This window comes from Ovis aries, chromosome 9, assembly GCF_016772045.2.
Source record: "Ovis aries strain OAR_USU_Benz2616 breed Rambouillet chromosome 9, ARS-UI_Ramb_v3.0, whole genome shotgun sequence".
NCBI classification, from domain to species: Eukaryota; Metazoa; Chordata; class Mammalia; order Artiodactyla; family Bovidae; genus Ovis; species Ovis aries.
Genome location: NC_056062.1, coordinates 60,369,316 through 60,395,149, shown reverse-complemented (window position 1 = coordinate 60,395,149; position 25,834 = coordinate 60,369,316). Strand labels below are relative to the sequence as shown.

Here is a 25,834-nt window from a genome sequence, read left to right as displayed (position 1 = left end):
AATTACTGTGGGCCTTGACCCCTGACAGTCCAGATCAGGCTTATAGAAATTCTGACCAGTTTTGCTATAATGTAGGTCCTAGGCCTTGTCAACCCTGAAAAACGATGGAAGTGTATAAGTGTATATGCTGTAAACTTAAAATGAAGAGCAAATACCTTATCTCCTTCAGAGTACTTGGCTTTGCACCTGGATCTAGGTATTTGTTGGCCTGAATAATGAAACTGATTGTGATGTACTATATTAATCCAAATTCTTTGGTTATATCTATATGACACTGTACTGTTAAAATAGAAAATGGAAGGAAAAGTCACCATATTTCAGAAAAGAGCTTAGTGGTTATTATGAAAAGGGGATGTTAATTGTGTGCTCTATGCCAGGAATTTTTCTAAGTGGCTTAAAATCTAGAATGGACTTTGGAGTCAGATGACGTGGGCTCAACTCCTGACTCCCACACAATGTTTGTGTGAACCTTGGATAAATTATTTAACCTCTCCAGGCTTCATTTATTTCTTATAAAATGGAGATAATAAATGGGTACATCGTAAGACTTACATGTGATACTATACACTGTTTATCTCTACCTTTCAATTACATGAGCTAGTAAATTTCCTTTATTGTTTGTGTTGAGTGCAGTGTTTCTTTTAACTGCAACTGAAAGCATCCTGATCCAAGTACTATTATTACAACATGCTTAATAACTGACTCATTCTAAAACGATGATACTTATTGGCAAAATATTACTTCAGGTTAATATTATTGACAAAATATTCAAATAACTAATTTTTACTTTTTCATGTGAGCATTTAATAGTATCATATTTCTGAAATAATAAATTGAGCTTTAGTCACATTGATTGGGAGTTGAAGAAGAAAGAAAAATCAAGCTGTAAAGGTCAGATTCATTTAGACAACTTCCATGGCTGTGGAAACAAAAATATCATATCAGCCACTGTTTATCAGTCACTGACTTTATTTCAAGAACTGTTTCTTAGATTTAATATGAGGAAAAAGAAGCTTAGAGAATGGTTTTAAGGCCTAATACCCAGAATAGTACCCAGCACAAGCCAAGCTCTCAATAAATCATCCCTGCATATTAATTAACTGCTCTTCGTTGTTGCTGCTTATTGGCTAAGTTGTGTCTGACTCTTTTGTGACCCCATGGACAGTAGCCCACCAGGCTCCTCCATCCATGGCATTTCCCAGGCAAGAATACTGGAGTGGGAAATACTGCCACTTCCTTTTCCAAGAGATCTTCCTGACCCAGGGATTGAACCCGCATCTCTTGTATTGGCAGATGGATTCTTTACCGCTGAGCCACCAGGGAAGTAATTAACTCTCCTAACACATACAAAGCCAGGGTGCAGACCTCTGTCTTCTTTCCTTCAAAGTCTTTCCTCCTGTCACTGTAGCACATTGCCTCTACGCATGAACAGTTCCATACTTATTAGTTAAGTGTGTTCACAGGTCTAATTGACTGGATTGGTGTCTAAGGCAAGTAGCTTTCGATGGAGAAAGTCTAGCTTCATCAGGGTCAATTCCTAATTTGAACACATTTATTATCTTTTCAGAAGCTAGACTTCTAAGATTACTGCCAAGAGCAAGAAAAGATATATAAACTCCAGGTTGCTAAGCTCAAGTAGTTTGTAGCCCCCAAAGGAATTCTTTCTGTTACAAATTACATGCCTTAAATTGACATTTTAAACCTTGCCCAAGGACTTCAAAAAGAGCTGAAATACTTGTATTCCAAACTGAAGAGTGGTTATTCTAAATAAAGTTTTGGAATTCTTATCCAACTTTTAAATGAGTATAAAAATATACTTCTTTCAATTTTTCTTAAAAATCTAAGATCAAAATATTCAATTTTTAATGTTTCAGTAATGTTGGAATTGATAAAGTCTATTTTTAAGCATCCATTAATTTTTAGATTTTAATATTTTGAAATATTTTATCATGCTCAGATTAATCAATGTGGAACTCATATAGTAAATTATGGTCAAAATGTTCTACATCTACGGAGAGTGGTCAGCCTTTGACGCTACAGTTTTTGCTGCCCAGTGTAAAATTCAAGGTCCAGGTTGTCCATAGTCAATGAAGAACCCAGGTCTTGAGAGACCACAGTGGTTAATATGGTCTTTAAAACTTCCCGTTAGGACCTAGCCTATGTTGTTGATCAATAAACAGCCTGGTACTGTCAGCATGTATGTAATAAGAGCTACTATTTGTTACTTGCTCCCTAAGTGGTAGGTGAAGTGAGAAAGGTTGGATAACGAATGGAACGTGCCTGGCTGCTGAAGCTTGAAGATAAGCTTGTTAAATGGCTTACGCCGGAGAAGCCTGGTAGGCTACAGTCCACGGGGTTGCAAAGAGAAGAGTCGGACGTGACTGAGCGACTTCACTTTCTTCTTTTCTTTCTTATTTAACCATTCAGTTTCCTCAGTGGAGAACAATGCTGATCACACTGCTGGGTTGTGGTGAGGATTAGAAATACTATGTTGCATATGAGGCTTTGTGTATGGTACGGTTTCAATACATGTCATCATTGTTTTCATTACTAGATTTGAAAGGCAAACTTACTTGCTTAGTGTCACTCTGCTAGGAGTGGAAGAGCCAGGAGTTAAACTCTGATATAAAGTCTATCGCTTCCCTGGGGGTGCAGAGGTTAAAGCGTATCAAGATATCCTTTGTATTCAGACAATTTTCTTACATATGACAGAGAAAACTGGCATGGCGGGATTTGGCGCAGGGCGAACCTATTCCAGGTTGTGGACATTCAGGGTTTCATGGAAGGGATGCTCTCTGATCTGGGTTTTAAAGTGTGAGTAGGATTTTGATAACTGAAATGAATCAGTTTATCCTCAGGCTGTATAGAATTTCAGTAGCATACAGAGTAATGACACATGGGTTTCCCTACTAACTTATTTACAATAATTTGTTGACAGAGTGCTGGTATTGATCAGTGGATGAGAAGGAAATTTTTCTGTTATCTCTACCTTTGCTTACTTTTCTGTACAAGTATTTTTTCCTTTTTGTTAATCTTTGATCCTTAGAAGAACGCCTCCATTAAAGTCAAAATTTCAGATGCTGTATGTCAAAATACTCACTTTATCCAAAATGGCTTTACACAGATGTGTTGGAAGAGACAACCATATATTCTGTTTAGGTCAAAGACATGTTGGGAGATATTGATAATTAAACCTGATGTGTGATCTGAGCTCCAGCCAAACTCAGCAGCATCTCATTGTCAAAACCTCTGTTTACACAACCCCCACCCTGGGTTTACACAGCTGTATCCAGTCCAGTGGGATATTCATGGTAACAATAGCCCTTTAAATTGCCTTTTCAATCTGTACACATACTCCTTTCGGTTCTTCAAGAGATTTCCTTGTGAAATTCCCATCACAGTTAAAGGATATGCTATTTAAAATGTCACAAAGGTATTGTAGGATAAACCTAACTAGACAAGGAGCTGAGAAATACATTCTGAATGTATCTTTTTCAGTTCTTGTCAAAATAGTTGTCATAAAGTCCTGTCTTTGAAGAAAATCCTGTAAAATACATACTTAAGCTGAGCACATATGAGTTGGCAGAAAGTAATTCCTCCTGAGATCTTTGATTTCTCTGACATGAAGCATCAAATGTATCAATACAACAGCCTTTGACAGCATCCACAAACATGTCTCCATCTCAGTGGACAGAAACTCTTTATTTTTAAAATTATTATTTTTTTTTGGTCACCTTTACATTTCTATATATAAGTAACATAATTTTTAACTAAATAATTTAAATAGAAGTTGCAGAATCATGCTACTTTACTCTTGAATTTAATGATTTATAAAAATTGCATGTATTACATTATATCTATATGGGCCTCCCAGGTAGTACTAGTAGTACTGTTAGTAGTACTAGCACTTGTCGGCCAATGCAGGAGATGTAAGAAACCTGGGTTCAATCCTTGGGTGGGAAAGATCCCTGGAGGAGGGCAAGGCAATGCACTCTAGTATTCATGTCTGGAGAATCCCATAGACAGAGGAGCCTGGCGAGCTACAGTCCATAGGGTCGCAAAGAGTCGGACACAACTGAAGTGACTTAGCACTCATATACATTACACACACATCAGCATGTGAACTGATAGCATCGACATATACACGCTACCCATGTCTAAAACAGATAGCTGGTGAGAAGCTGCTATGCAACACAGGGAGCCCAGCCTGGTGCTGTGAAACTCCTTCTTTACCACAGGAAATTAGTGCCAGAAAAGGAGCTCTAGGAGAAAATCTACTGATTGATGGTGAATAATCAATCATTCAATCATCAAAAGGTTTGATTGAAATGCTATCTTTAAACAGAGATAAAAAATTATGCTTTCTCTTACATTTAATACAGTGAAAGTTATGTCTTTTCATGGCTCTTCTGAATTTATACTAAGTTGAGTGAACTTTGTCTAAATCCAATGATATAAGTAATGGCAATCCACTCCAGGACTATTGCCTGGAAAATCCCATGGACAAAGGAGCCTGGTAGGCTATAGTCCCCGGGGTCTCAAAGAGATGGACATGACTGAGCAACTTCACTTCACTTCACAAGTAAAACCTATTATACTTGGAGAACCTTACCTGGGAGTACCTTTTCTACTTCAAACACTTGAGCGTTGTTGCTGTTATAGGGAGAGACACTGTGGATAATGTAGCAGTTGCTGCTGCTGCTGCTAAGTCACTTTAGTCGTGTCCGACTCTGTGCGACCCCATAGACGGCAGCCCACCTGTCCCTGGGATTCTCCAGGCAAGAACACTGGAGGGGGTTGCCATTTCCTTCTCCAATGCATGAAAGTGAAAAGTGAAAGTGAAGTTGCTCAGTCATGTCTGACTCTTAGCAACCCCATGGACTGCAGCCTATCAGCCTCCTCCGTCCATGGGATTTTCCAGGCAAGAATACTGTAGTAGATACTCCCAAAGAAAATGCTGTTTTATTTGGAAATGAATCTGTAGCCTCATATAGTGTGTGTGCTAAATTGCTTCAGTCATGCCCGACTCTTTGTGATCCTATGGACTGTAGTCTGCCAGGCTCCTCTGTCCATGGGATTCTCCAGGCAAGAATACTGGAGTGGGCTGCCAGGCCCTTCTCCAGGGGATCTTCCTGACCCAGTGATTGAACCCATGTCTCTTACATCTTCTGCAGTGGCAGGCAAGTTCTTTACCACTAGCACCACTTAGGAAGCCAGGCCTTCTATGGAGAACTACATATATCCAATACTTTCAGGTGACTCCCCTCTCCAAGTGTCTCCACAGTCCTTTTCTGAGCATCCTAATTCTGAGTGTGGGCTGAGGAAATATCAGGCTGATGTATCAAACAGCAAAGAATCTCTAAACCAGACTGGACTTTCTCTGGCACCAGAGAATTTCATGAGTTTCCAGATGTGCTTGGCCTTGATACACAGGAGGTGACCTTTTTACTTCATGGGAACTATTAGTCTATTTGTTAGGAAGGAGCATTTTTCACCAGGGTCCCTCTAGCTTCATGTCATGCTTTGTGTAGTCTGTGTTACCTTAGGCCTGAGAGCCTAGTACAGTGATGCTCATGAGGCTAAATAACTGTGTTTTGGTTCCTACTTCCTCTTCATTCTTCACTTTTCTACCACGATTACATGATCTTTTCCCCTGATGAGTCCAGTGTTTTGAGAGGAGGATGCTGTTCTGTTAGGCAGGCCCATACCTAGAACCCATGTCTGATGCTTTCTAGGTATGTGATATTGGACAACCTATCTACTTTACTAAAGTTCAGTTTCCTCACCAATAAAAGAGGGATAGTGAAAGCTGCTCAGACGCGTCTGACTCTTTGCGATCCCATGGACTATACAGTCCATGGAATTCTCCAGGCCAGAATACTGGAGTCGGTTGCTATTTCCTTCTCCAGGGGATCTTTCCAACCTAGGAATCGAACCAGGGTCTCCTGCATTGCAGGTGGATTCTTTACCAGCTGAGCTACCAGGAAAGCCCAAAAAAGGGGGATAACACAGGGATAATTTAGGGTTAGCTGAGGACCAAAAAAAGTCATGTCTGCAAAGTATCATCAACAAATAATTGTTCTACCAGTGCTGGCTTCCTAACCTATTCCTCTATAGAACTTAGTCATCAAAACCACCTGTTTGGAAAGTTGCTTGTAAACTCAGTCACCCTTATAATGAACTGCAATAAAAAGGTTTAAAAGTTTGCTATTGCTTTAGTCGCCTTTGACTGATTACTAGAGAAAGAATTTCCAACAGTGGAACTGCAAATATTCTCAAGAAATCAAAACATGGAGGACAGTCTTTCTTACTGAAAAATACTGAGAGGGAAGGGAAAAAAATGATCATTTCCTGAAAATTCTAGAAGGACTAGATGAACTTGAAACATCCTTCAAGGACTAGACGGACAAAGTGCTCTTTCTTATAGGGGTTTCTGTTGCAACTCAGATTGAAGTTGGGGATTGTTAATTTTGTGTCTATTTGACATACCACAGGACTTGATGAATATTAACAAATTCCCAGTGACCTAGGAGTACTGGACTGCATGGTTACTCCTCAAGGAAACAATTTGTATCTAAACCATTTCTGACAGGCAGGCAAGCTCAATGTTGTAAGACACTACAAAGGAGAAACTGCTAAATGCAAGCTGTTCATCAAACAGTTTAATTTGCCAAGAAGACAGGAAAGAGTAAACCAATATGATGAAGGCCTTCTGCTCAGCTTTGTAATAGAGAACATAAAATATTTACCTTGAAAAATTTTTGACTAGGTCAACAATTCACATAAAATTATGCTACCGTTCTGAGTATGTCATGTGAACTTTTTTTTTGGTTTCCTGTTTGGAAATTGCTCATTTTCAAAACTTCATGATTCATTTCCCACTATCTCTTTAGAGTTAAGCAAGTAGAGTCAACAAACTTGATGTGAAGAGGTAGTTTATGATAAAGGTCAACAGCTCAGGCTTTGAACTTGTTTTAGGTTGGTTGCCTGGAAACTGAATCAGAAATGGAGTTTTGTGCATGTGAGTTTTACTACGGGTATGCTTGGGAACAACACATAAGGAAGTGTGGGGAGTGAAATGGGGCAGAAACTGAAGTTTAACAGTGACGCAGTTGTAACAGAGGCCTCTGAAGATCCCATGGGAAGTTCTTTGCAGTCTCTCAAATTAATGTGAGGTGACTGGATCTTGGTACCTTTTATTGAGGGGCAAATCCTTGGGTGAAGCATCTCCCTTTCTTGAGGGAATTCCCTTTCCAAAGGGAGATTTTAGGAGAAGGCAGTTATGAGTCTTTAGCAGTCAACACTCGGGCCAATGTCTAGAGTGTCCAGTAATGGAGTCATATGTACTGACCTGGGTTTTCAAATATGGTGAAACATATGGTTTAACAGTTATGTGAATTTGGGCAAGACATTTAGATCTCTGAGACTCTCTCACAGAATTTTGAAGGTTTAATGAGATTTACTGCTTGGTAGGCTGCAGTCCATGGGATCACGAAGAGTCAGACACGACTGAGCGACTTCACTTTCACTTTTCACTTTCATGCATTGGAGAAGGAAATGGCAACCCACTCCAGTGTTCTTGCCTGGAGAATCCCAGGGACACGGGAGCCTGGTGGGCTGCCTTCCATGGGGTCACACAGAGTCAGACATGACTGAAGCGACTTAGCAGCAGTAGCAGCAAAGTAAAGGTGCAGGTGATGCTCAATAAATGTTACTGTCATTATTTCATGGAGATCTAGGAAAATTATTGAGCCTTTTGTCCTCTGCACTCATATATCTGATGGCTGACTTACTTCTTACCTTTGGTTCTGTCGCAGTTTCTTTTTTTTAAACTCTTTATTTTATATTGAAATATAGCCAGTTAACAATGTGATAATTTCAGGTGCACAGCAGAGGGACCCAGTTCTGTGCTGCGCTTAGTCTTTCAGTCATGTCTGACTCTTTGTGACCCCGTGACCTGTAGTGCACTAGGCTTCTCTGTCCATGAGATTCTCCAGGCAAGAATACTGAAGTGGGTTGCTATGCCCTCCTCCATGGGATCTTCCCAATCCAGGAATTGAACTGGAGTCTCCTGCATCGCAGGCGATTCTTTACCATGTGAGCCACCAAGGACTCAGCTATTTGGATACATGTAATCCATTCTCCTCCAAACTCTCCTCCCATCCAGCCTGCCACGTAATATTGAATAGTGTTCTCTGTGCTGTACAGTAGGTCCTTGTTGGTTATCCATTTTAAATACAGCAGTGTATACCTGTCGATCTCAAAACCCCTAAGTCCACTCTCCTATCCTCAACTCTTTGTCTACTCCATGCTCAGGTTACAGTCTGACACAGGTAATTCATTTAGAGAAACAGCTATGAGAACAGGAGCAAGAAAGAGAACGGGAGATAGTGAGAGCCAAAAGTTTTGATCCTCTAGAGACCATGAAGCCAGATTCTCTCCTGGACTTTTCAATCACATGAACCAATTCTCTTTCTGATAAAACTTGTTTCACTGGGTTTTTATCACTTGAGATCAAGAGTAGTGACCGGTGTTTCGTGCTTCAGGTTTTGTCCTCCTTGCCTCAGTGAAACTAATCTTTTCAGCCTGCCCTCTTATTAGGAGGTTCCTTCTATTGCCAAGCAGTTCAATATTTCTGAACCCCTGAGGTAAACTTGCAAAGGAGCAGATAACTTCCAAATTAAACACTTCCACTCTGCTCTGCGTTCCAAGCCTGGGTCAGTGAGAAGCATGGAGGGCTGACAGTAGAAGCTACTGCTTGCCAGCCATGGGGCTTCAGGCTTGTTGATTCAGAGTCTGGGATGGACTCTGCAGCTTTGGGACGGATGAAGGATAATTTTGCAGTACCCATGGGCACTGACAAAAGACAAAAAACCTGTATGCTATTTTGTTGAGAATGAAAAAAATAGCTAAGGGTGATATTGATGTTGGACTTCTTTGGGAAAAATAAAATAGCTAATCCTCTTAAGGAAGTTTTACAGCATTTTGTTGCAAGGAGAGATAAGAAAGGCTTCCTCAGCAATCAATGAAAAGAAATAGAGGAAAACAACAGAATGGGAAACACTAGGGATATCTTCAAGAAAATTAGAGAAACCAAGGGAACATTTCATGCAAAGATGAGCTCAATAAAGGACAGAAATTGTATGGACCTAACAGAAGCAGAAGATATTAAGAAGAGGTTGCAGGAATACACAGAACTGTTCAAAAAAGATCTTCATGACTCAGAAAATCACAATGTGTGATCACTCACCTAGAGCCAGACATCCTGGAATGTGAAATCAAGTGGGCCTTAGGAAGCATCACTATGAACAAAACTAGTGGAGGTGATGGAATACCAGTTGAGCTATTTCAAATCCTGAAAGATGATGCTGTGAAAGTGCTGCACTCCATATGCCAGCAAATTTGGAAAACTCAGCAGTGGCCACAGGACTGGAAAAGGTCAGTTTTCATTCCAATCCCAAAGAAAGGCAATGCCAAAGAATTCTCAAACTACCGCACAATTGCACTCATCTTACATGCTAGTAAAGTAATGCTCAAAATTCTCCAAGCCAGGCTTCAACAGTACATGAACTGTGAACTTCCAGATGTTTAAGGTCGTTTTAGATAAGGCAGAGGAACCAGAGATCAAATTGCCAACATCTGCTGGATCATGGAAAAAGCAAGAAAGTTCCAGAAAAACATCTATTTCTGCTTTATTGACTATGCCAAAGCCTTTGACTGTGTGGATCACAAGAAACTGTGGAAAATTCTGAAAGAGATGGGAATACAGACCACCTGACCTGCCTCTTGAGAAATCTATATGCAGGTCAGGAAGCAACAGTTAGAACTGGACATGGAATAACAGACTGGTTCCAAATAGGAAAAGGAGTACATCAAGGCTGTATATTGTCACCCTGCTTATTTAACTTCTATGCAGAGTACATCATGAGAAACGCTGGGCTGGAAGAAGCACAAGCTGGAATCAAGATTGCCGGGAGAAATATCAATAACCTCAGATACACAGATGAAACCACCCTTATGGCAGAAAGTGAAGAGGAACTAAAAAGCCTCTTGATGAAAGTGAAAGAGGAGAATGAAAAGGTTGGCTTAACGCTCAACATTCAGAAAACTAAGATCATGGCATCCGGTCCCATCACTTCGTGGCAAATAGATGGGGAAATAGTGGAAACAGTGTCAGACTTTATTATTTTGGGCTCCAAAATCACTGCAGATGGTGATTGCAGCCATGAAATTAAAAGATTCTTATTCCTTGGAAGGAAAGTTATCACCAACCTAGAGAGCATATTAAAGAGCAGAGACATTACTTTGCCAATAAAGGTCCACCTAGTCAAGGCTATGGTTTTTCCAGTAGTCATGTATGGATGTGAGAGTTGGACTATAAAGAAAGCTGAGCACCAAAGAATTGATGCTTTTGAACTGTGGTGTTGGAGAAGACTCTTGAGAGTCCTTTGGAATGCAACGAGACCCAACCAATCCATCCTAAAGGAGATCAGTCCTGGGTGTTCATTGGAAGGAGTGATGTTGAAGCTGAAACTCCAATACTATGGCCACCTGATGCAAAGAGCTGACTCGTTTGAAAAGACCCTGATGCTGGGAAAGATTGAGGGCAGGAGGAGAAGAAGACAACAGAGCATGAGATGGCTGGATGGCATCACCGACTCGATGTACATGAATTTGTGTAAACTCTGGGAGCTGGTGGTCCATCCTCCCTGATGGACAGGGAGGCCTGGCGTGCTGTGGTTCATGGGATCGCAAAGAGTCTGACACGACTGAGCAACAGAACTGAAATGAACTGAATAATCAGGTAATAGTAAATTAAATTATTAAATAACACATAACAGGATACTACTTGATAAATATTTTTAAAGCTTCTTACACACATATATATTTATGGAAGTATTAAGATTGAGTAATTTCCAAAGACTATGTACAATGTAGATTTCATTAAATTAAAGATTTTCTGGTTCCACATTCTGGTTCCATAGTGGCTAACTATGGAGTAAAGAGTTTCACTCTCCGTAAAACACACAGGAATTATATGTACTTAGCTTACTTTGGAGAGATTCCAGAATAATCTCCAAGCTGCTTTCTCTTCTGAGCTTTTGTAGTAGTTGCCTGCACAAACATCACTCATCGTACATTTAGCATATGCTTCTTACATTTTAACTTTTTTCAAAATTTGAAGGGTATGCAAAACTTCAGGCGTACAAAAAATATAATGTGCTTTGTTCATAGAAGTTCCCTTATTTCTTACTTTTAATTTGTACAGACTGTTCTATTCTATATTTTCTGTTGTGTTATTGTTTAAATGATGGCCAACTGTAATATTTTACTAGTTAATCTTCCAAGTCTAATTTTCTAATTCCAAACTTAATTTTCTCAGTTATTATCATGCATACACAATATATCCCAATTATATAGTTAAGTATAAAGCATACAATCCCAAGTTATATTACACATATATGTACATGTACACATATGTGTGAACAGTATCTTCAAATAGACTGTAAACCTTTGATGGCAGAAATCATATATTTCATGTAAGTTTTTTGACCTCCCAGTGCCAAAAATAGTACTTTGCACTCTATAGGGACTCAGTAAGCAGCATTTTAACTATAATGATGTTATGATGAACATGCATCACGTTGCAGATTTAAGAAAAATATCTAATAATTCAACATTGACCTGACTTTCTCATTCTAACAGGGCTATGTCTGATGAAGGAGCAAGCAAACCCTGGCACTTCCTCTGACTGTCTCCTTAACTGTCAGTTTTTCTTATAACTTCTTGGAAATTTCATTACCTCTTCGTCAGGAGAGGTATAGCTTTGAGAATTCAATCATATAAAGAGTATTAGCAAAATGGATCCATATTCCTTCAGTATAAGGAGAGGAAAGTCTAGAAATATAAAAGAGGAGTAGAGGAATGGACAATATGGTATAAGGAAAATGTAAGACTGTTTCTTTGCCATTGTACAGTTTGTTTCTATGAGAACCCTGCTTTCTACAGCTCAGGTACCTCTGTCTCCACTGCACGATGCCTTCTCATTTCCACACTAGAAATAGTTTTTGCAAAGCACAAAGTGTTTAGTGACCAAAAATAGGACACAAGGTCTAAGTAACAGGAATATTAAGTAGGAAATAGTATCAAATCATTTAGATACCCTTTTTTGAACAGTCCCCAGTCTTGTTCTAGATAGATAAAAGAGTAAAATATGTAAGAAGGAAAATAATAATACTATTCACCTGTTTTTCTCATTAAATAAATATTTATCTTTTGCCAACAATGTGGTAGGTGTATTATATGGGATTTTACATCTTAAAAATTACAACCATAAATATACCTAGTGCTGGTGCCAGCCTTTTTGGTAAAACTGAAAGTCCTTCTTAGGGGAGATGAAAGGGACCTAGGAATTGTCTTAGGAGGGATAGAGGTGAAAAGACAAGTGTTTGCTTCAAAATCAACTTGAGTCTCTTTTTAAATTTTCCTTAGTCTCTTGGGGGACTTCTCCAGGATTAGCTTACCTGATTTAAGATGGTCTATTTTCCACTGGGTTATATTAACTCTTGATAATTGGCTCAGTTGGTAAAGAATCTGTCTGCAATGCAGGAGACTCGAATTTGATCCCTGGATTGGGAAGATCTCCTGGAGAAGGAAATGGCAACCCACTCCAGTATTCTTGCCTGGAACATCCCACGGACAGAGGAGCCTGGTGGGCTACGGTCCACACGGTCGCAAGAGTCAGGCATGACTTAGCGACTAAACCACCACCATCCTTCCAGTATTATCTCCCTTCTCTTCCTAATGTCTGTTCTTGGTGTTTCTTATCCAAGTACATTCCATTATTCCCCCTTCCTCTTCACCAAAACCATTAGACATCCATCTTTTGGGCTCAAAGTTGATTAATAAACAACGGATGTTTCTGTGTTTTATTCTGAATATTCTATTAATGATCCCATGACTGTTCCAAAAGTACCCATTTCTAGAACACCAGTGAAATAAAACATAATACCAACTAGGGCATAGTTTTAGACCCAATGGAATCAAGGCAAAAGGCAGTTTCAGATGGCTGATCTGTCATGGAACCACAGTGAAGGAGACTGGAAAGGGGTCTTATCTTATAGAATTGACATTCTAACTCAGAGAGGCAGAGACTAAGTAAGGAAACCAACAAATATGAAAATTCCAAAAATATCTGCGAAGAAAGTAAAGGAACGCGATATGACAGTTGCTGAATCACAAAGAGAAGTTCAAATTTCCCAGTCTAGGGAAAACTTTGTTAAGAAGTTTTTTGGGAAGGGAATTATGAAAAGATGAGGGTTTGCGGTTTTGCTTTTTGTTATTTTTAATGAGTTCATTTTAAACTATGGCATTCTGCCCAATACAGAATTTATCCAGACCAGTTCTGTCCAACAGAAATTTAATGTGAGTCAGCTATATGATTTTAAGGTTTCTAGCAGCCATATTTTAAAAAATAAAAAACAAGAAGTGAAATTTTGATAATATGTTAAAACAATGTATCTAAAATATCATTATTTTAATGCATTTTGTTGTTGTTCTGTTGTTTAATCATGTCTGACTCTTTACAATCCTATGGACTGCAGCATGCCAAGCTTCCCTGTCCTTCACCATCTTCTGGATTTTGCTCAAACTCATGTCTGTTGAGTCATTGATGCCATCTGATCATATCATCCTCTGTTGCCCTCTTCTCCTTTTGCCTTTAATCTTTCCCAGCATCAAGGTCTTTTCCAATGAAGTTCTTCACATCAGCTGGCCTAAAGTATTGGAGCTTCAGCTTCAGCATCAGTCCTTCCAATGAATATTCAGGGCTGATTTCCTTTAGGATTGACTGGTTTGATCTCCTTGCAGTCTCTCAAGAGACTCTTAAGAGTTTTCTCCAGGACCACAATTCCAAAGCATCAGTTCTTCAGCACTCAGCCTTCTTTATGTTCCAATCCTCATAACTACATGAAACAAATGTTGAGATATTTTATATTCTTGTTGTTGTTGTTTTGGTACTAGCTTTTAAAATCGAGTGTGTGTGGAGACTTAGAGCACATCTCAGTTTGGATTCACCACTTGTGAGTGCTCAGCAGTCCCAGGTGGTGAGTGGCTGCTACTGACACCACAGGCCTAGACCACAGGTTGATAGAATTTGGTTGCTTGAACCAAGTCTAGAAAACCATGTGGTTTTTGTTTGTTTGTTTGTTTTTTAAGACTTACCAGCCAAGCATCATTTTTTTTTTTTTTTACATTTTAACATGATTAAGTGTTTTTTAAATTTAAATTTATTTTGTATTATAGTTGATTTACAATACTGTGTTAGTTTTAGGTGTACAGCAAAGTGAGTTATACATACACATAAAGCTATTTTTTTTCAGATTTTCTTTCCCATTTTGGCCATTTCAGAGTATTAAGTTGAGCTCCCTGTGCCATACAGTAGACATGGTTAAGATTTAAATGGTCACCTACATACTTACATATCAGCTTTGGTTTTCCCTTAAAACTTAAAATATTTACTCTCTGGCCTTTTAAGAAAACAATTTCAGATGCTTGATATACAAAAACACAATAATTACCACAAAGACGGTTAGGGCCCAGAAAACAAGACCCATATCATTTCATTATCATTCCCTAGTAATCAGCACAATGCCTGAAAAGAGTTGACGCTCAGAATATTTTTTAAAAATTGAATAGATTTATATAAAAATGCTTTATGTTGAATAGACTGTTTGAAAAAATGTTGAAATCTGTGAAATGACCCCTGGGGATGGAGTGCTGGAAAACCATTCTAGACAGAGTGAATAGCATTAGCAAAGGCACTGAGGAGCAGGTCATAAGAAATCAAGATTGGTTTCGGAAACTGCAAATAGTGGAATATGTTGGAATAGGCTGGAATGTTGAGGGCAGGACAGGCATAAAGAAACTGAGGCCCAGAGGTTGGTCTGGCATATATCTCCGAAGGACTTTTGGGCATAACACTTTTAGGCTTAATTCTGAAGGCTAAGATCTCAAGTTTTGCAAGGCAAAGGCAGGTGAGATGAGGCATGGGCCAGGCACAAGATGAAAGAAAATTGCTAACTAGCCTCAGTGCAAAGAATTATATGTAAGACTCAATCGGGGGAGAAACAGGGGAAGGAGAGGGTTGGAAGAAACAACCCTCTTAAGGTACCTTAAGGTTCCTCCTATAAACCATAGTCGCTCTTATAAAACCATATATATAAAACCAAGGTCCCTCTTATAAAGCCATATATAAGAGGGACCTTATAAACCAGAAAGCCTTATTGGGCTCTCTGATAACCAGAGGAGCAGGTTTCATAAACTATTACTAAAAAAATTATCATTCTGGCTAGCTCAAAAAATTTCCAAAGTGACTAGTTTGGCCAATCTGTTGGCCAGTATGAAAATATTTGCCTTTCATTTCCCATTTGCACATGGCATCATTCAGGTAGAACAACCATGAGTAAAACTTGCTCATGCATTGCTAATAATGCAATCGCAGAATCTATACTCATAGTTAATGTCCAGTGTTAGATATTGAGTATAAATTGCTATTGAGTAGATACTGTTCAGCCAATAAAACTGCTGAGATATTTTGAAGAGAAAGACCTTTACATGATGCTATTTCCCCCAAAACACTGCAAAAATGAAAGGTGTTTTAAAGTGGTTAACAATTTTGAGAAACACTTTTTCATATTTTCCATTTGGATACACTGTATTTTTCTTTTGGGATTTTCAGCTAATTCTTTAATCTATTATAAATCAAAAGCCTTCTGACTTTCAAATATGTTTACCGACCCTTCAAGATCCTGTCTCAAATGCTATTTCTTCTACAGAGTCTTCTGTGATCTCTTTCTATCCAAGTTGCCAAGTTGCCAGTTCTATCTATGCCAGTTCCTAGTTGTGGCAGGTGGGATCTAGTTCCCTGACCAGGGATCAAACCCTGGCCCCCCCTGCACTGAGAGCATGGCGTCTTAGCCACTGGACCACGAGGGAAATCCTGACCTTCTCTCTTTTTGGCAGAAAATTTAATTGCCTGTCTTATAAGAACCACAGCTTTTAAAATCTGACTAGATTTCCTAACAAGGCTTTAATAGCAAACTTGAATTTCTGGTGGCCTTACAGCCAATCATATTTCAGGGAAAGATGCTGCTACACTGAATGCCTGATGAATCCCTTCTTGGGAGAAGAACAGTGGCAGTAAATGGCTTCAAGTTTAAGCTGACACAGATAGCACTAGGGTCTCTACAGTCCCATGACCATCAGCCAATAAGAAGTTTTCCTTTCCTTCTCAGCTTCCAGCTTCCATCCTTGTTCCTAGGATGGAGTCGTGCTTTAGGAGTTCTGTAAGCAAGGCAGAGGCTTGCAGAAGGGGAATGAGGAGAGAGAGCGGCATGTCTCCTTCCCAGCAAAGAACAAAGTGTTCATTCCATGAATCTTGTTGATTGCAATCTTTTGGCTGACTTCTGTTGTGCTTCAGTTATAATTAACTTCCATACATTCTGTTGGGATTAGTGTCTTGTTGGCATTTCTGGAACTTAGCACAGAGAACTGGATATAATAGCACTATTTATCTTCCGTATGGGCACATTTTCGGGTGATGGATAAAGATAAGTCAAGAGCACCCACATGATTTCATCAAACTTTCATTTGTTTTTTTTTCTTTTTGTTTGTTCGTTTTAAGAGAGCATAGGGAGGGCTGGTTTTTTCCCTTCTTCTTTTGCTCAGCAGAAACAGCAAAGAGAAATGTTTAATAGAGTCAAGTATGCCCTTAAGAAATTCTTGTTGAGTTTTTCGATTAATGCTCAGACGAATCCCATGCACCCAGAAATTGACCTCCCTCTCCCTGTACATGGTGCCCTCTCCTGTGATGGTGGAAGCAGATTTATTAACCTCCTTTCCCTTTGCAGTGATTCATGGCCGTAGAGAGGAAAGAGCATCTAGATGATGTAGCCAAAGTTTTGGTTCTAGCATTTCCTAAATGTGCAAGCTTAGACAAGTCACTTGATCTCTTTGACTTTTGGTTCTTCTATCTGCAGAATGCGGTGGGATACAGGCTCCTCTGGCTGTGAAATCCACCAGGCAAGAATACTGGAGTGGGTAGCCATTCCCTTCTCTGGGGGATCTTCCTGACCCAGGGATTGAACCGAGGTCTTTTGCATTGCAGTCAGATTCTTTACCATCTGAACCACCAGGAAAGCCTGGGGTTGAAATATGTACAAGTATATTGTGCATTTACTACCTGCCAGGCCCTATGCTGCACAATCTTGACACTTTATCTTGCTTATTTTCCAGGAGCCAGCACGGGAGATCCCACCCATGACAAGGTCATGCAGGACTCAACGGACCCCCTGGACCTGCTCGAGCATCTACCCCCGAACCAGAATCTGTCTGTCTTACTATTTTATGTCTTTCACCAGCTCTTCTGACATTAGCAAGGGGCTGTCTCTGACCAAAAGAGTTAACTTAGGGCTCTAGTTGATAAATCTCCTGGGCATGAAAGGAGTGTTTCAAACCCTCTGTTAGCATTCTAGCTTACATGGCAGCTTTATCCAGACTCTTGCAACATTGTTGAGCCTATGCAATGCTTGCTGCCAAATTCTCACATCCCTTATCCATTGTGTTCCTGGGAGTGCATATAGTCAGGATGTAGAAGAAGCAAGTAATAGCCTTAGCATTAGCAACATTAGACTTTGAGTTAATAAGTTCTTTGTTTGCTGTAACCTGCTGAATCTTTGCTCCATAAGAATATAACTCTGTACTTTAAGGGTGACTGCAGGCTAAGAATTTAAGAAGAAAAACTTTAAGGAAAAATCATTGTTCTGGTGTTCTGGCTGACCAACCTTTATCAAAAGGAGGTCATGGAATATCAACAGGCCTCTGGAATAGAAGATGATGTACAGAAAATAAGACTTTTGCAGGAAGGAACCTGATGTCGATAAAAGTTATTACTGATGGAATGTTGAGTTGACTCTGCATTTTTCACCTTGCTGTATGTACAACTCGGGATATAAAAGCCCCGGGAAGAATAAAGTAAATGGGCCTTGCTCGAAGAAGCTTGGTCACCCCGTGTCTCTTTCTTTATCTCTTTATCTATCTTTCTTCATTCGCCGATGTCGTCCATCCTGAAGATATCCCTGGACTCTGCTGAGGCTGGACCTCGGCACTTATTCCCCACAGAATGAATGCAGCAAGATAGTTGTTTCCTTTTTGAAATGATGGACCTGGGATCTAGAGAGGTGAGGCGACCTGTTAGAAGTCACACAACTGTGAAGTAGCAGAACTGTTGTTGGTGCCCATGTGTGACCGCCCAGGCACATGGCTGCTGGTCCACTTATTCTGGTTGTCGTGAGAAAGAGGAAAGGGTGCCAGGAAGTCCATTGCAATGAATCCCACCAAAATGTGAGGCATTATCACTGAGTAACACTCAGAGTGGTTACTGAGGGCTTGGACATACAGGAGGTAATGAGAACCAAGGAACAGGGACTTCCCTGGTCATCCAGTGGTTAAGAATTCACCTTGCAATGCAGGAGATGAGGGTTCCATCCCTGCTCAGGGAACTAAGATCCCACATCCCGAGGGGCAACTAAGCTCGCACACCACAACTGCTGAGCCTGCACATTGCAACTAGAGACACCATAGGACAGAACGAAGATCCCATGTACCGCAACGAAGACCTGACACGGCCAAAAAGAAGTAAATGAATATAAACAAGGAACAAGAGTACAGTGTGCTTCCTGATTGCAGGCATTGTCCAAAATTAAAGCTTTGTGCTGGCTGCTGACAAACGGGAGACAGTAGAATATAGGGAGAGGAATGGCCCCACCACATCAGCCTGAAGTCCTGGCTTGGGGTCAGCACCCATCTTTGACTCCAGCATCACCTCCTACCACCCACCCTGGTGCTCACAAGGCCACATCACTGGCCTGATTTTCGGTTTCTTCCAAGTCAAGCTCTTTCCTGCCCCAGGGCCTTTGCGTTTGCTGTTCTTTCTAGGAAAGCCTTTCTACCTTCCCGTTTCCTTCCATTCTTCAGACCTCAAGCCAAATATCAGCGTCAGAGACAAGCCCACATAACCAATCACTTTATTTTTTGTTTGTCTACCTGTTGATTGTTTGGGTCTTCTGAACAGAGATCCTTATTCACTGTGCTATATTAGTGACTTGAACAGTGTTAGGCTCTTACTAGACACCCAACAAACTAGCGCTGAGTGAAGAAATTAATGCCATTGCTTCAGAGGAGACCAGTGAAACCTAGGTGCTGGGTCATGCTAACTTATACCCTTAAGTCCCACTGGGATTCCTACTGATCATTTCTATTTGAAGGACAAGATAATGAAATTCTCATTTCTTCACTTCTGAATAGATTTTCCTTCCGAATGTTCACCTGTGACCCTGCTTCCTGCCACTGTCCTTGGAGAAGGTGTCAGTTATAGGAAAGAGTAGTAGGACCTTTGAGGTTACACAGAACTGGGGTTAAATCCTAATTCTATCATTTATAGTATGATCTTGGGTATGTCATTCAAGTTCTTTGAATCTAAGTTTCTTTAGGTATAAAATATTTCAAAGGATTATTTTTGCTTAAATAAGATGTTTACAAAGCATTTGTAACAGAGTCTGATAAATTGTTTTCTCCTTTTACCCAAGGAATTTAACTTTCCTGAAAATAAATTTTGATCTTGAAGGATTCTGCCTGTCAGTTGGTTACTCTTTAATTTGTTTATGTTGGAGGAAACAAAGAGTAGAAGAAGAGACGATGGATGATTTTAGATGATATTATGATCTCCTGGTGGGCAAGGATTTTTATCTGATCTCATATCAACATCACTGATACATGTTAGGCTATTAATAGGCATGGAAAAAGAGTGAGAAATTTAGGCAGTGATTTGAAAAAAAAATCCTAAAAATTTTAAATCTTTTGTTTAAGGAACAAATTAAATTATTGCCCTAAAATATGAATGCAACAAAGATTTTATGAAATGGTTTCAACAACAAAAATAGCTTAAGAAGTATAAACACAGCATTACTGTCCCCAGTCTTTGGGGACAGTCTTTAGATCTCAAAGGGTTGCTGGACAGTACTGGAAATCTTGGGATTAGGTAATACAGGTATATGCATATGTCCAGACTCATCAAGAGGTATAGATTACATGTGTGCAGTGTTTTTGTTTATCAATTGTATCTTGATAAAACTTAAAAAAAAGAAAAAAAAACTTACCTAGTTTCAATGCTTTCCTGGGGTTTTCTGACATGTATGGATTTCTACAAATTTCTAACACATTCAGGTTCTTTTTCGTGCGTGTAGTACTAGATTAGGAAGACTATTAAAGGGAAAGGGTTCTTTTGTTGAAGAGAAAAAAGTGATAATCCTTCCAACAACTGATCCTATAAAAACCTCAAGTCCTTGAGCATGGGGATCTTTCTTTTAGCTTAAATCAGTAAGTGAAAGAATTATATGATAGACATGTCTTTATATATATTATGTGCCTGTACATATATATATATAAATGAAAATGCACATGATATATAGGTTTATAAATAAAGAACAAATATACTTAGTAGATAAAGGTTATCAAATTACTGATAAGTTTCTCTAAGGTAACAGTAAATGACATTGTGAAGGACAAGCTGAGATAGTATCAACTTAGAAGATAATCAGTGACCCAGCAATCCTATTGCTGGGCATATACAGAAAAAAACATAATTCAAAAGAACACCTGCACCCCAGTGCTCATTGCAGCACTATCCACAATAGCCTGGACATAGAAGCTCTAATACTTTGGCCACCTGATGCAAAGAGCTGATTCACTGGAATAGACCCTGATGCTGAGAAAGGTTGAAGGCAGGTGGAGAAGGTGGCAACAGAGGATGAGATAGTTGAATGGCATCACCCACTCAATGGGCATGAGCTTGAGCAAACTCCAGGAGATGGTGAAGGACGGGAAAGCCTAGTGTGCTGCAGTCCATGGGTCACACAGAGTCGGACATGACTGAGCAACTGGACAACAACAGATGTCTGTTAACAGAAGAATGGATAAAGAAGATGTGGTACACACACACATACACACACACATATACACGCAATAGTACTCAGCCACAAAAAGGAGGGAAATAGTGCCATTTGCAGAAACATGGATGGACCCAAAGACTGTCATAGAGAGTAAAGTAAGTCAGAAAGAGAAAAACAAATATTGTATAATATCACTTGTATGTGGAATCTGGGAAAAATGGTGCAGATAAACTTATTTGTAAAGCAGAACTAGAGGCAGATGTAGAGAACTTATGGATATCAAGGGGGAAAGAGGGATAGAATGAATTGGGAGCTGGGACTGACATATAAACAATACTATGTATAAAATAATTACTGAGAACCTATTGTATAGCACAGGGAAGTCTACTCAGTGCTCTCTGGTGACCTAAATGGGAACAGAATCTGAAAAAGAGGGGACACCTGTATACATATAACTGATCCACTTTGCTGTAAAACAGAAACCAGCACAACATTGTAAAGTGACTATATTCCAATAAAAATTAAAAACATTCTCATTTAATACATGAAATTAAAAAGGAATATAATCAGAACTAGTTTTCATTTGCGATATTATTTCCTCTTGAACAAATAATGCTGGTATTATTTTATCTCCTATGCTGCTGCTGCTGTTGCTAAGTCGCTTCAGTCGTGTCCGACTCTGTGCGACCGCATAGATGGCAGCCCACCAGGTTCCCCCGTCCCTGGGATTCTCCAGGCAAGAACACTGGAGTGGGTTGCCATTTCCTTCTCCAATGCATGAAAGTGAAGTCGCTCAGTCGTGTCTGACTCTTAGCGACCTCATGGACTGCAGCCTACCAGGCTCCTCTGTCCATGGGATTTTCCAGGCAAGAGTACTGGAGTGGGGTGCCATTGCCTTCTCCATTTATCTCCTATAGGTGACTGGAAAAGAAATTAATATTGATGGAAAAAACACATTCATTTAAGTAAATGTCAGACAGCAAGGCCAGGTAAGGGCAAAACTGCTATTTTCAACGTTTTAAACTGGGATGGGTGCCCTCTGCCCATGGTGTTGAGCTTATTCATTTTTCTAAGGTAAATTGCATTGTCTCTGCCAGGATTTCTCACTGTTTTTTTTTTTTCCATTTATTCACAGGAAGTGCCATTCCAATGATTTAATTATCTTAATTATAAGATGTGAAACTTTATAAGATAGATAAGAATTGTAGATAAGATACCAGAGGATGAGATGGTTGGATAGCATCATTGACTCGAGGGACATGAGTTTGAGCAAATTCTGGGAGATAGTGAAGGACAGGGAAGCCTGGTATGCTGCAGTGCATGGGGTCGCAAAGAATCAGACACTACTGAGAGACTGAACAAGGTCAATAGATAAGATATGAACCTTTCTATCAGCTACAAGATGGACCTATGACTGGTTTTTCACTACTCAGGCCCTTGCAACTGTCATACAAAATACAACACTGTATTCTGGTAATCTATTCACCTTCCAGTTATGAGCTTTTAGTGCTTCTAGTGCATAGACTATTTTGTTTTTTACTAAAGAGAATTAGAGCATAAACAGAAATTTAGTTTCAGAGATAAATCTTAAAGGTTAGGTCATCAGCGCAAATCTCAAAAAAAAAAAAAAAAGACAACCACAGAAACTATTCTGTTAAAAAAATTTTGACTTGCTTTGAAAACTAAAGTGAAAGTTCTAAAATTCATCAACCCACCATCCTAACATCCCTTCGTCACGCAGATGTTTTGCTGGTGGATCAAGAACTCTACATTTTCTTTACTCACTGCAAAAGTTAATGAAGTTCAGTGTCTCTTACATAAAGACAAACAGCCAAAGTAATGAAAAGATAATTATAAAGAAGTAAATTACTGGAATTTAAAGGAAAACCAATTTCAGGGCATGGTTTTTCTTCAGTACAAAATTTTTGTTTGTTTGAGGTCATCTAAGGCTGTGAACAGATTCAAAATGACTCAGTCCAATGTCAGAGTATTTGACATTGAAAGAAAAAAATCACTCTTTGAGCAGTCATCGGGGAATCAATTATTAAACAGAACGAAGGGGATGATTTTACAAATACAATGACAAGATTTCAAGTAGGGAAGTTCCAGAAGGTTGCAACATTTGTTTGATTCTTAAACTGAAGTTCATTATGCCTCATTTTTTAAGTTTGATGAAAATGCAGCAAATAATAAGGGCAGGTCTTAGGCATTTTCAGAGCACAGGAAGTTCCCAACAGATTACAGATCTAAGAATAGCCTAGAAACAGCAGTAGAGCACATGAAGACGTGATCCTGGGTCACTCACTGGTTTATCAGAGGATATGTAATTACAGGGCCTGCTTTACGTGCGTGCTAAGTCTGGCTCTTTGAGACCCTAAGGACTGTAGCCCACCAGACTCCTCTATGGAATTCTCCAGGCAAGAATACTGGAGTGGGTTGCCATGCTCTCTTCCAGGGCATCATCCCAACCCAGGGATTGAACCCGCATCTCTTATGTCTTCTTATTTGGCAGGCAGGTTCTTTACCACAAGTGCCATCATATAATTACTAATGACTATACCAACTGTCATGGAGAAGGGAATGGCAGCCCACTCCAGTACTCTTGCCTGGAAAATCCCATGGATGGAGGAGCCAGGTAGGCTGCAGTCCATGGGGTCGCACAGAGTTGGATACTACTGAGTGGCTTCACTTTCACTTTTCACTTTCCTGCATTGGAGAAGGAAATGGCAACCCACTCCAGTGTTCTTGTCTGGAGAATCCCAGAGATGGGGGAGCCTGGTGGGCTGCCATCTATGGGGTCGTACAGAGTCAGACACGACTGAAGCGACTTAGCAGTAGAGTACCAATTGTTGAATTTTAAGCACATCAGTCAGTCATACATAGCCATGATGGTAGGCATTTCTTGCTTTTGTTAAAAACAAATGAAGACCAAAAAAAAAAAAAAACCACAAAAAACACAAAAATCCTTTCCTTAGAAAAAGATGCTCTGCATTTAAAAATACAGTGTTTTCTGCTCTCTCAAACTTGTTCCTAATTGTTGACCAGGCATGTTTCCCAATTCCCAGGTATGGCTCCCTTGATCTGTTTATGTTCCCTTCCATATTTCCCTTTATGTAAATTTAATAACAGTTCTTTTTTGAGTGAAGCCAAGGTATGCTTGATGTCTGAACTTGATCTCTTTGGTCTGTCTTCTACTTTGTCATGCTGAAAAGTGTAAACATTTGCCTGGACACAGTTGTTAAATGTGACAGATTACGGAGAAAAGTCTTTAAACTGTGTCGGAATGATCTCCATATTTCTAAATGTAATTTCACCTCGGGATAGAGCTTCGTCAAGGTAGGTTTAGTTTTGCTGAGTTCTTTAGGTAGCCTGGGATGGAAAACTTCCCCAAGTTACAAGGATTTGAATAGCAAGCACTCACGAAATATATGTGAAATTCTGTTAGCTGACAGGAGACTATTGTTATTCAAACCTTGAGTTCTCTCCCTTCGTCACTCTTGACCTTTTTTTCCAGGGACATTTTCAAGAAGTAGAGGGGGCTGTCATTGCAGAGATGAGAGCTGTCTCTGTTGAGACCAGGTCTTAGGAAATTCTGAAGAGAAGCAATCTGTTTAGGATGCTACCAAGAACCAGAAATCAGATTTTTTTTTTCCTTTCCAAGCCAACTAACAAAAAGTCCAGGTCTTTTCATGATATTGGTGATAAAGATTTCATCACCAGAGGTGACCCCTTGATCCAAATGTTTCCTAAAAGAGAGATGAAGTATATAGTTTCCTGAGATACCAAATCAGTTTGAATTCCTAGCGCTTCTCATTAAGAATCATATTAAGCCACATTTATAAGTGCTTTACTATGTGAGTGTGTGTGCGTGTGCACGTGCTCAGTTATCCTGGCTCTTTGCGATCCTATGGACAATAACCCTCCAGGCTCCTCTGTCCACGCAATCTTCGAAGCAAGAAGACTGGAGTGGGTTGCTGCCCCCTCCTCAGGGGATCTTCCTAACCCAGGGATGCAAATTGCGTCTCTGTATCTCCTGCATTGGCAGGCAGGTTCTTTACCAGAGTCACCAGATTAGAACTAATTAATTCATTTTCGTCATTTAATCCTCTTACAGTTTTATAAGGCAGGTATTTTCATAAGGCCCATTTTATAATAAAATTGATGCTTAGGGGGATAAAAGCAGTCACTTAAGGCTGTTTTCCAAATTTCACAGCATCATCTTTCAGGATTTGAAATAGCTCAACTGGAATTCCATCATGTCCACTAGCTTTGTTCGTAGTGATGCTTTCTAAGGCCCACTTGACTTCACATTCCAGGATGTCTGCTCTAGGTGAGTGATCACACCATTGTGATTGTCTGGGTCGTGAAGCTCTTTTTTGTACAGTTCTTCTGTGTATTCTTGCCACCTCTTCTTAATATCTTCTACTTCTGTTAGGTCCATACCATTTCTGTTCTTTATCGAGCCCATCTTTGCATGAAATGTTCCCTTGGTATCTCTAATTTTCTTGAAGACATCTCTAGTCTTTCCCATTCTCTTGTTTTCCTCTATTTCTTTGCATTGATCACTGAGGCTTTCTTATCTCTTCTTGCTACTCTTTGGAACTCTGCATTCGGATGCTTATATCTTTCCTTTTCTCCTTTGCTTTTCACTTCTCTTCTTTTCACAGCTATTTGTAAGGCCTCCCCAGACAACCATTTTGCTTTTTTTGCGTTCCAATCCCAAGGAAAAGCAGTGCCAAAGAATGCTCAAACTACTGCACAATTGCACTCATCTCACATGCTAGTAAAGTAATGCTCAAAATTCTCCAAGCCAGGCTTCAGCAATA

The 25,834-nt window shown here is 39.7% G+C and overlaps 1 long non-coding RNA gene across 1 annotated transcript in view; it reads left to right on the top strand.

Moving 5' to 3' along the window:
* The window catches only part of LOC132657223 (uncharacterized), a 62,569-nt gene extending 43,101 nt beyond the window's left edge, over window positions 1-19,468 (top strand). Inside the window, exon 3 of the long non-coding RNA XR_009595073.1 lies at window positions 17,296-19,468. This is a non-coding gene — a long non-coding RNA (uncharacterized LOC132657223). The remainder of the gene's footprint in view (window positions 1-17,295) is intronic.
* The last annotated feature ends 6,366 nt before the right edge of the window (window positions 19,469-25,834 follow it).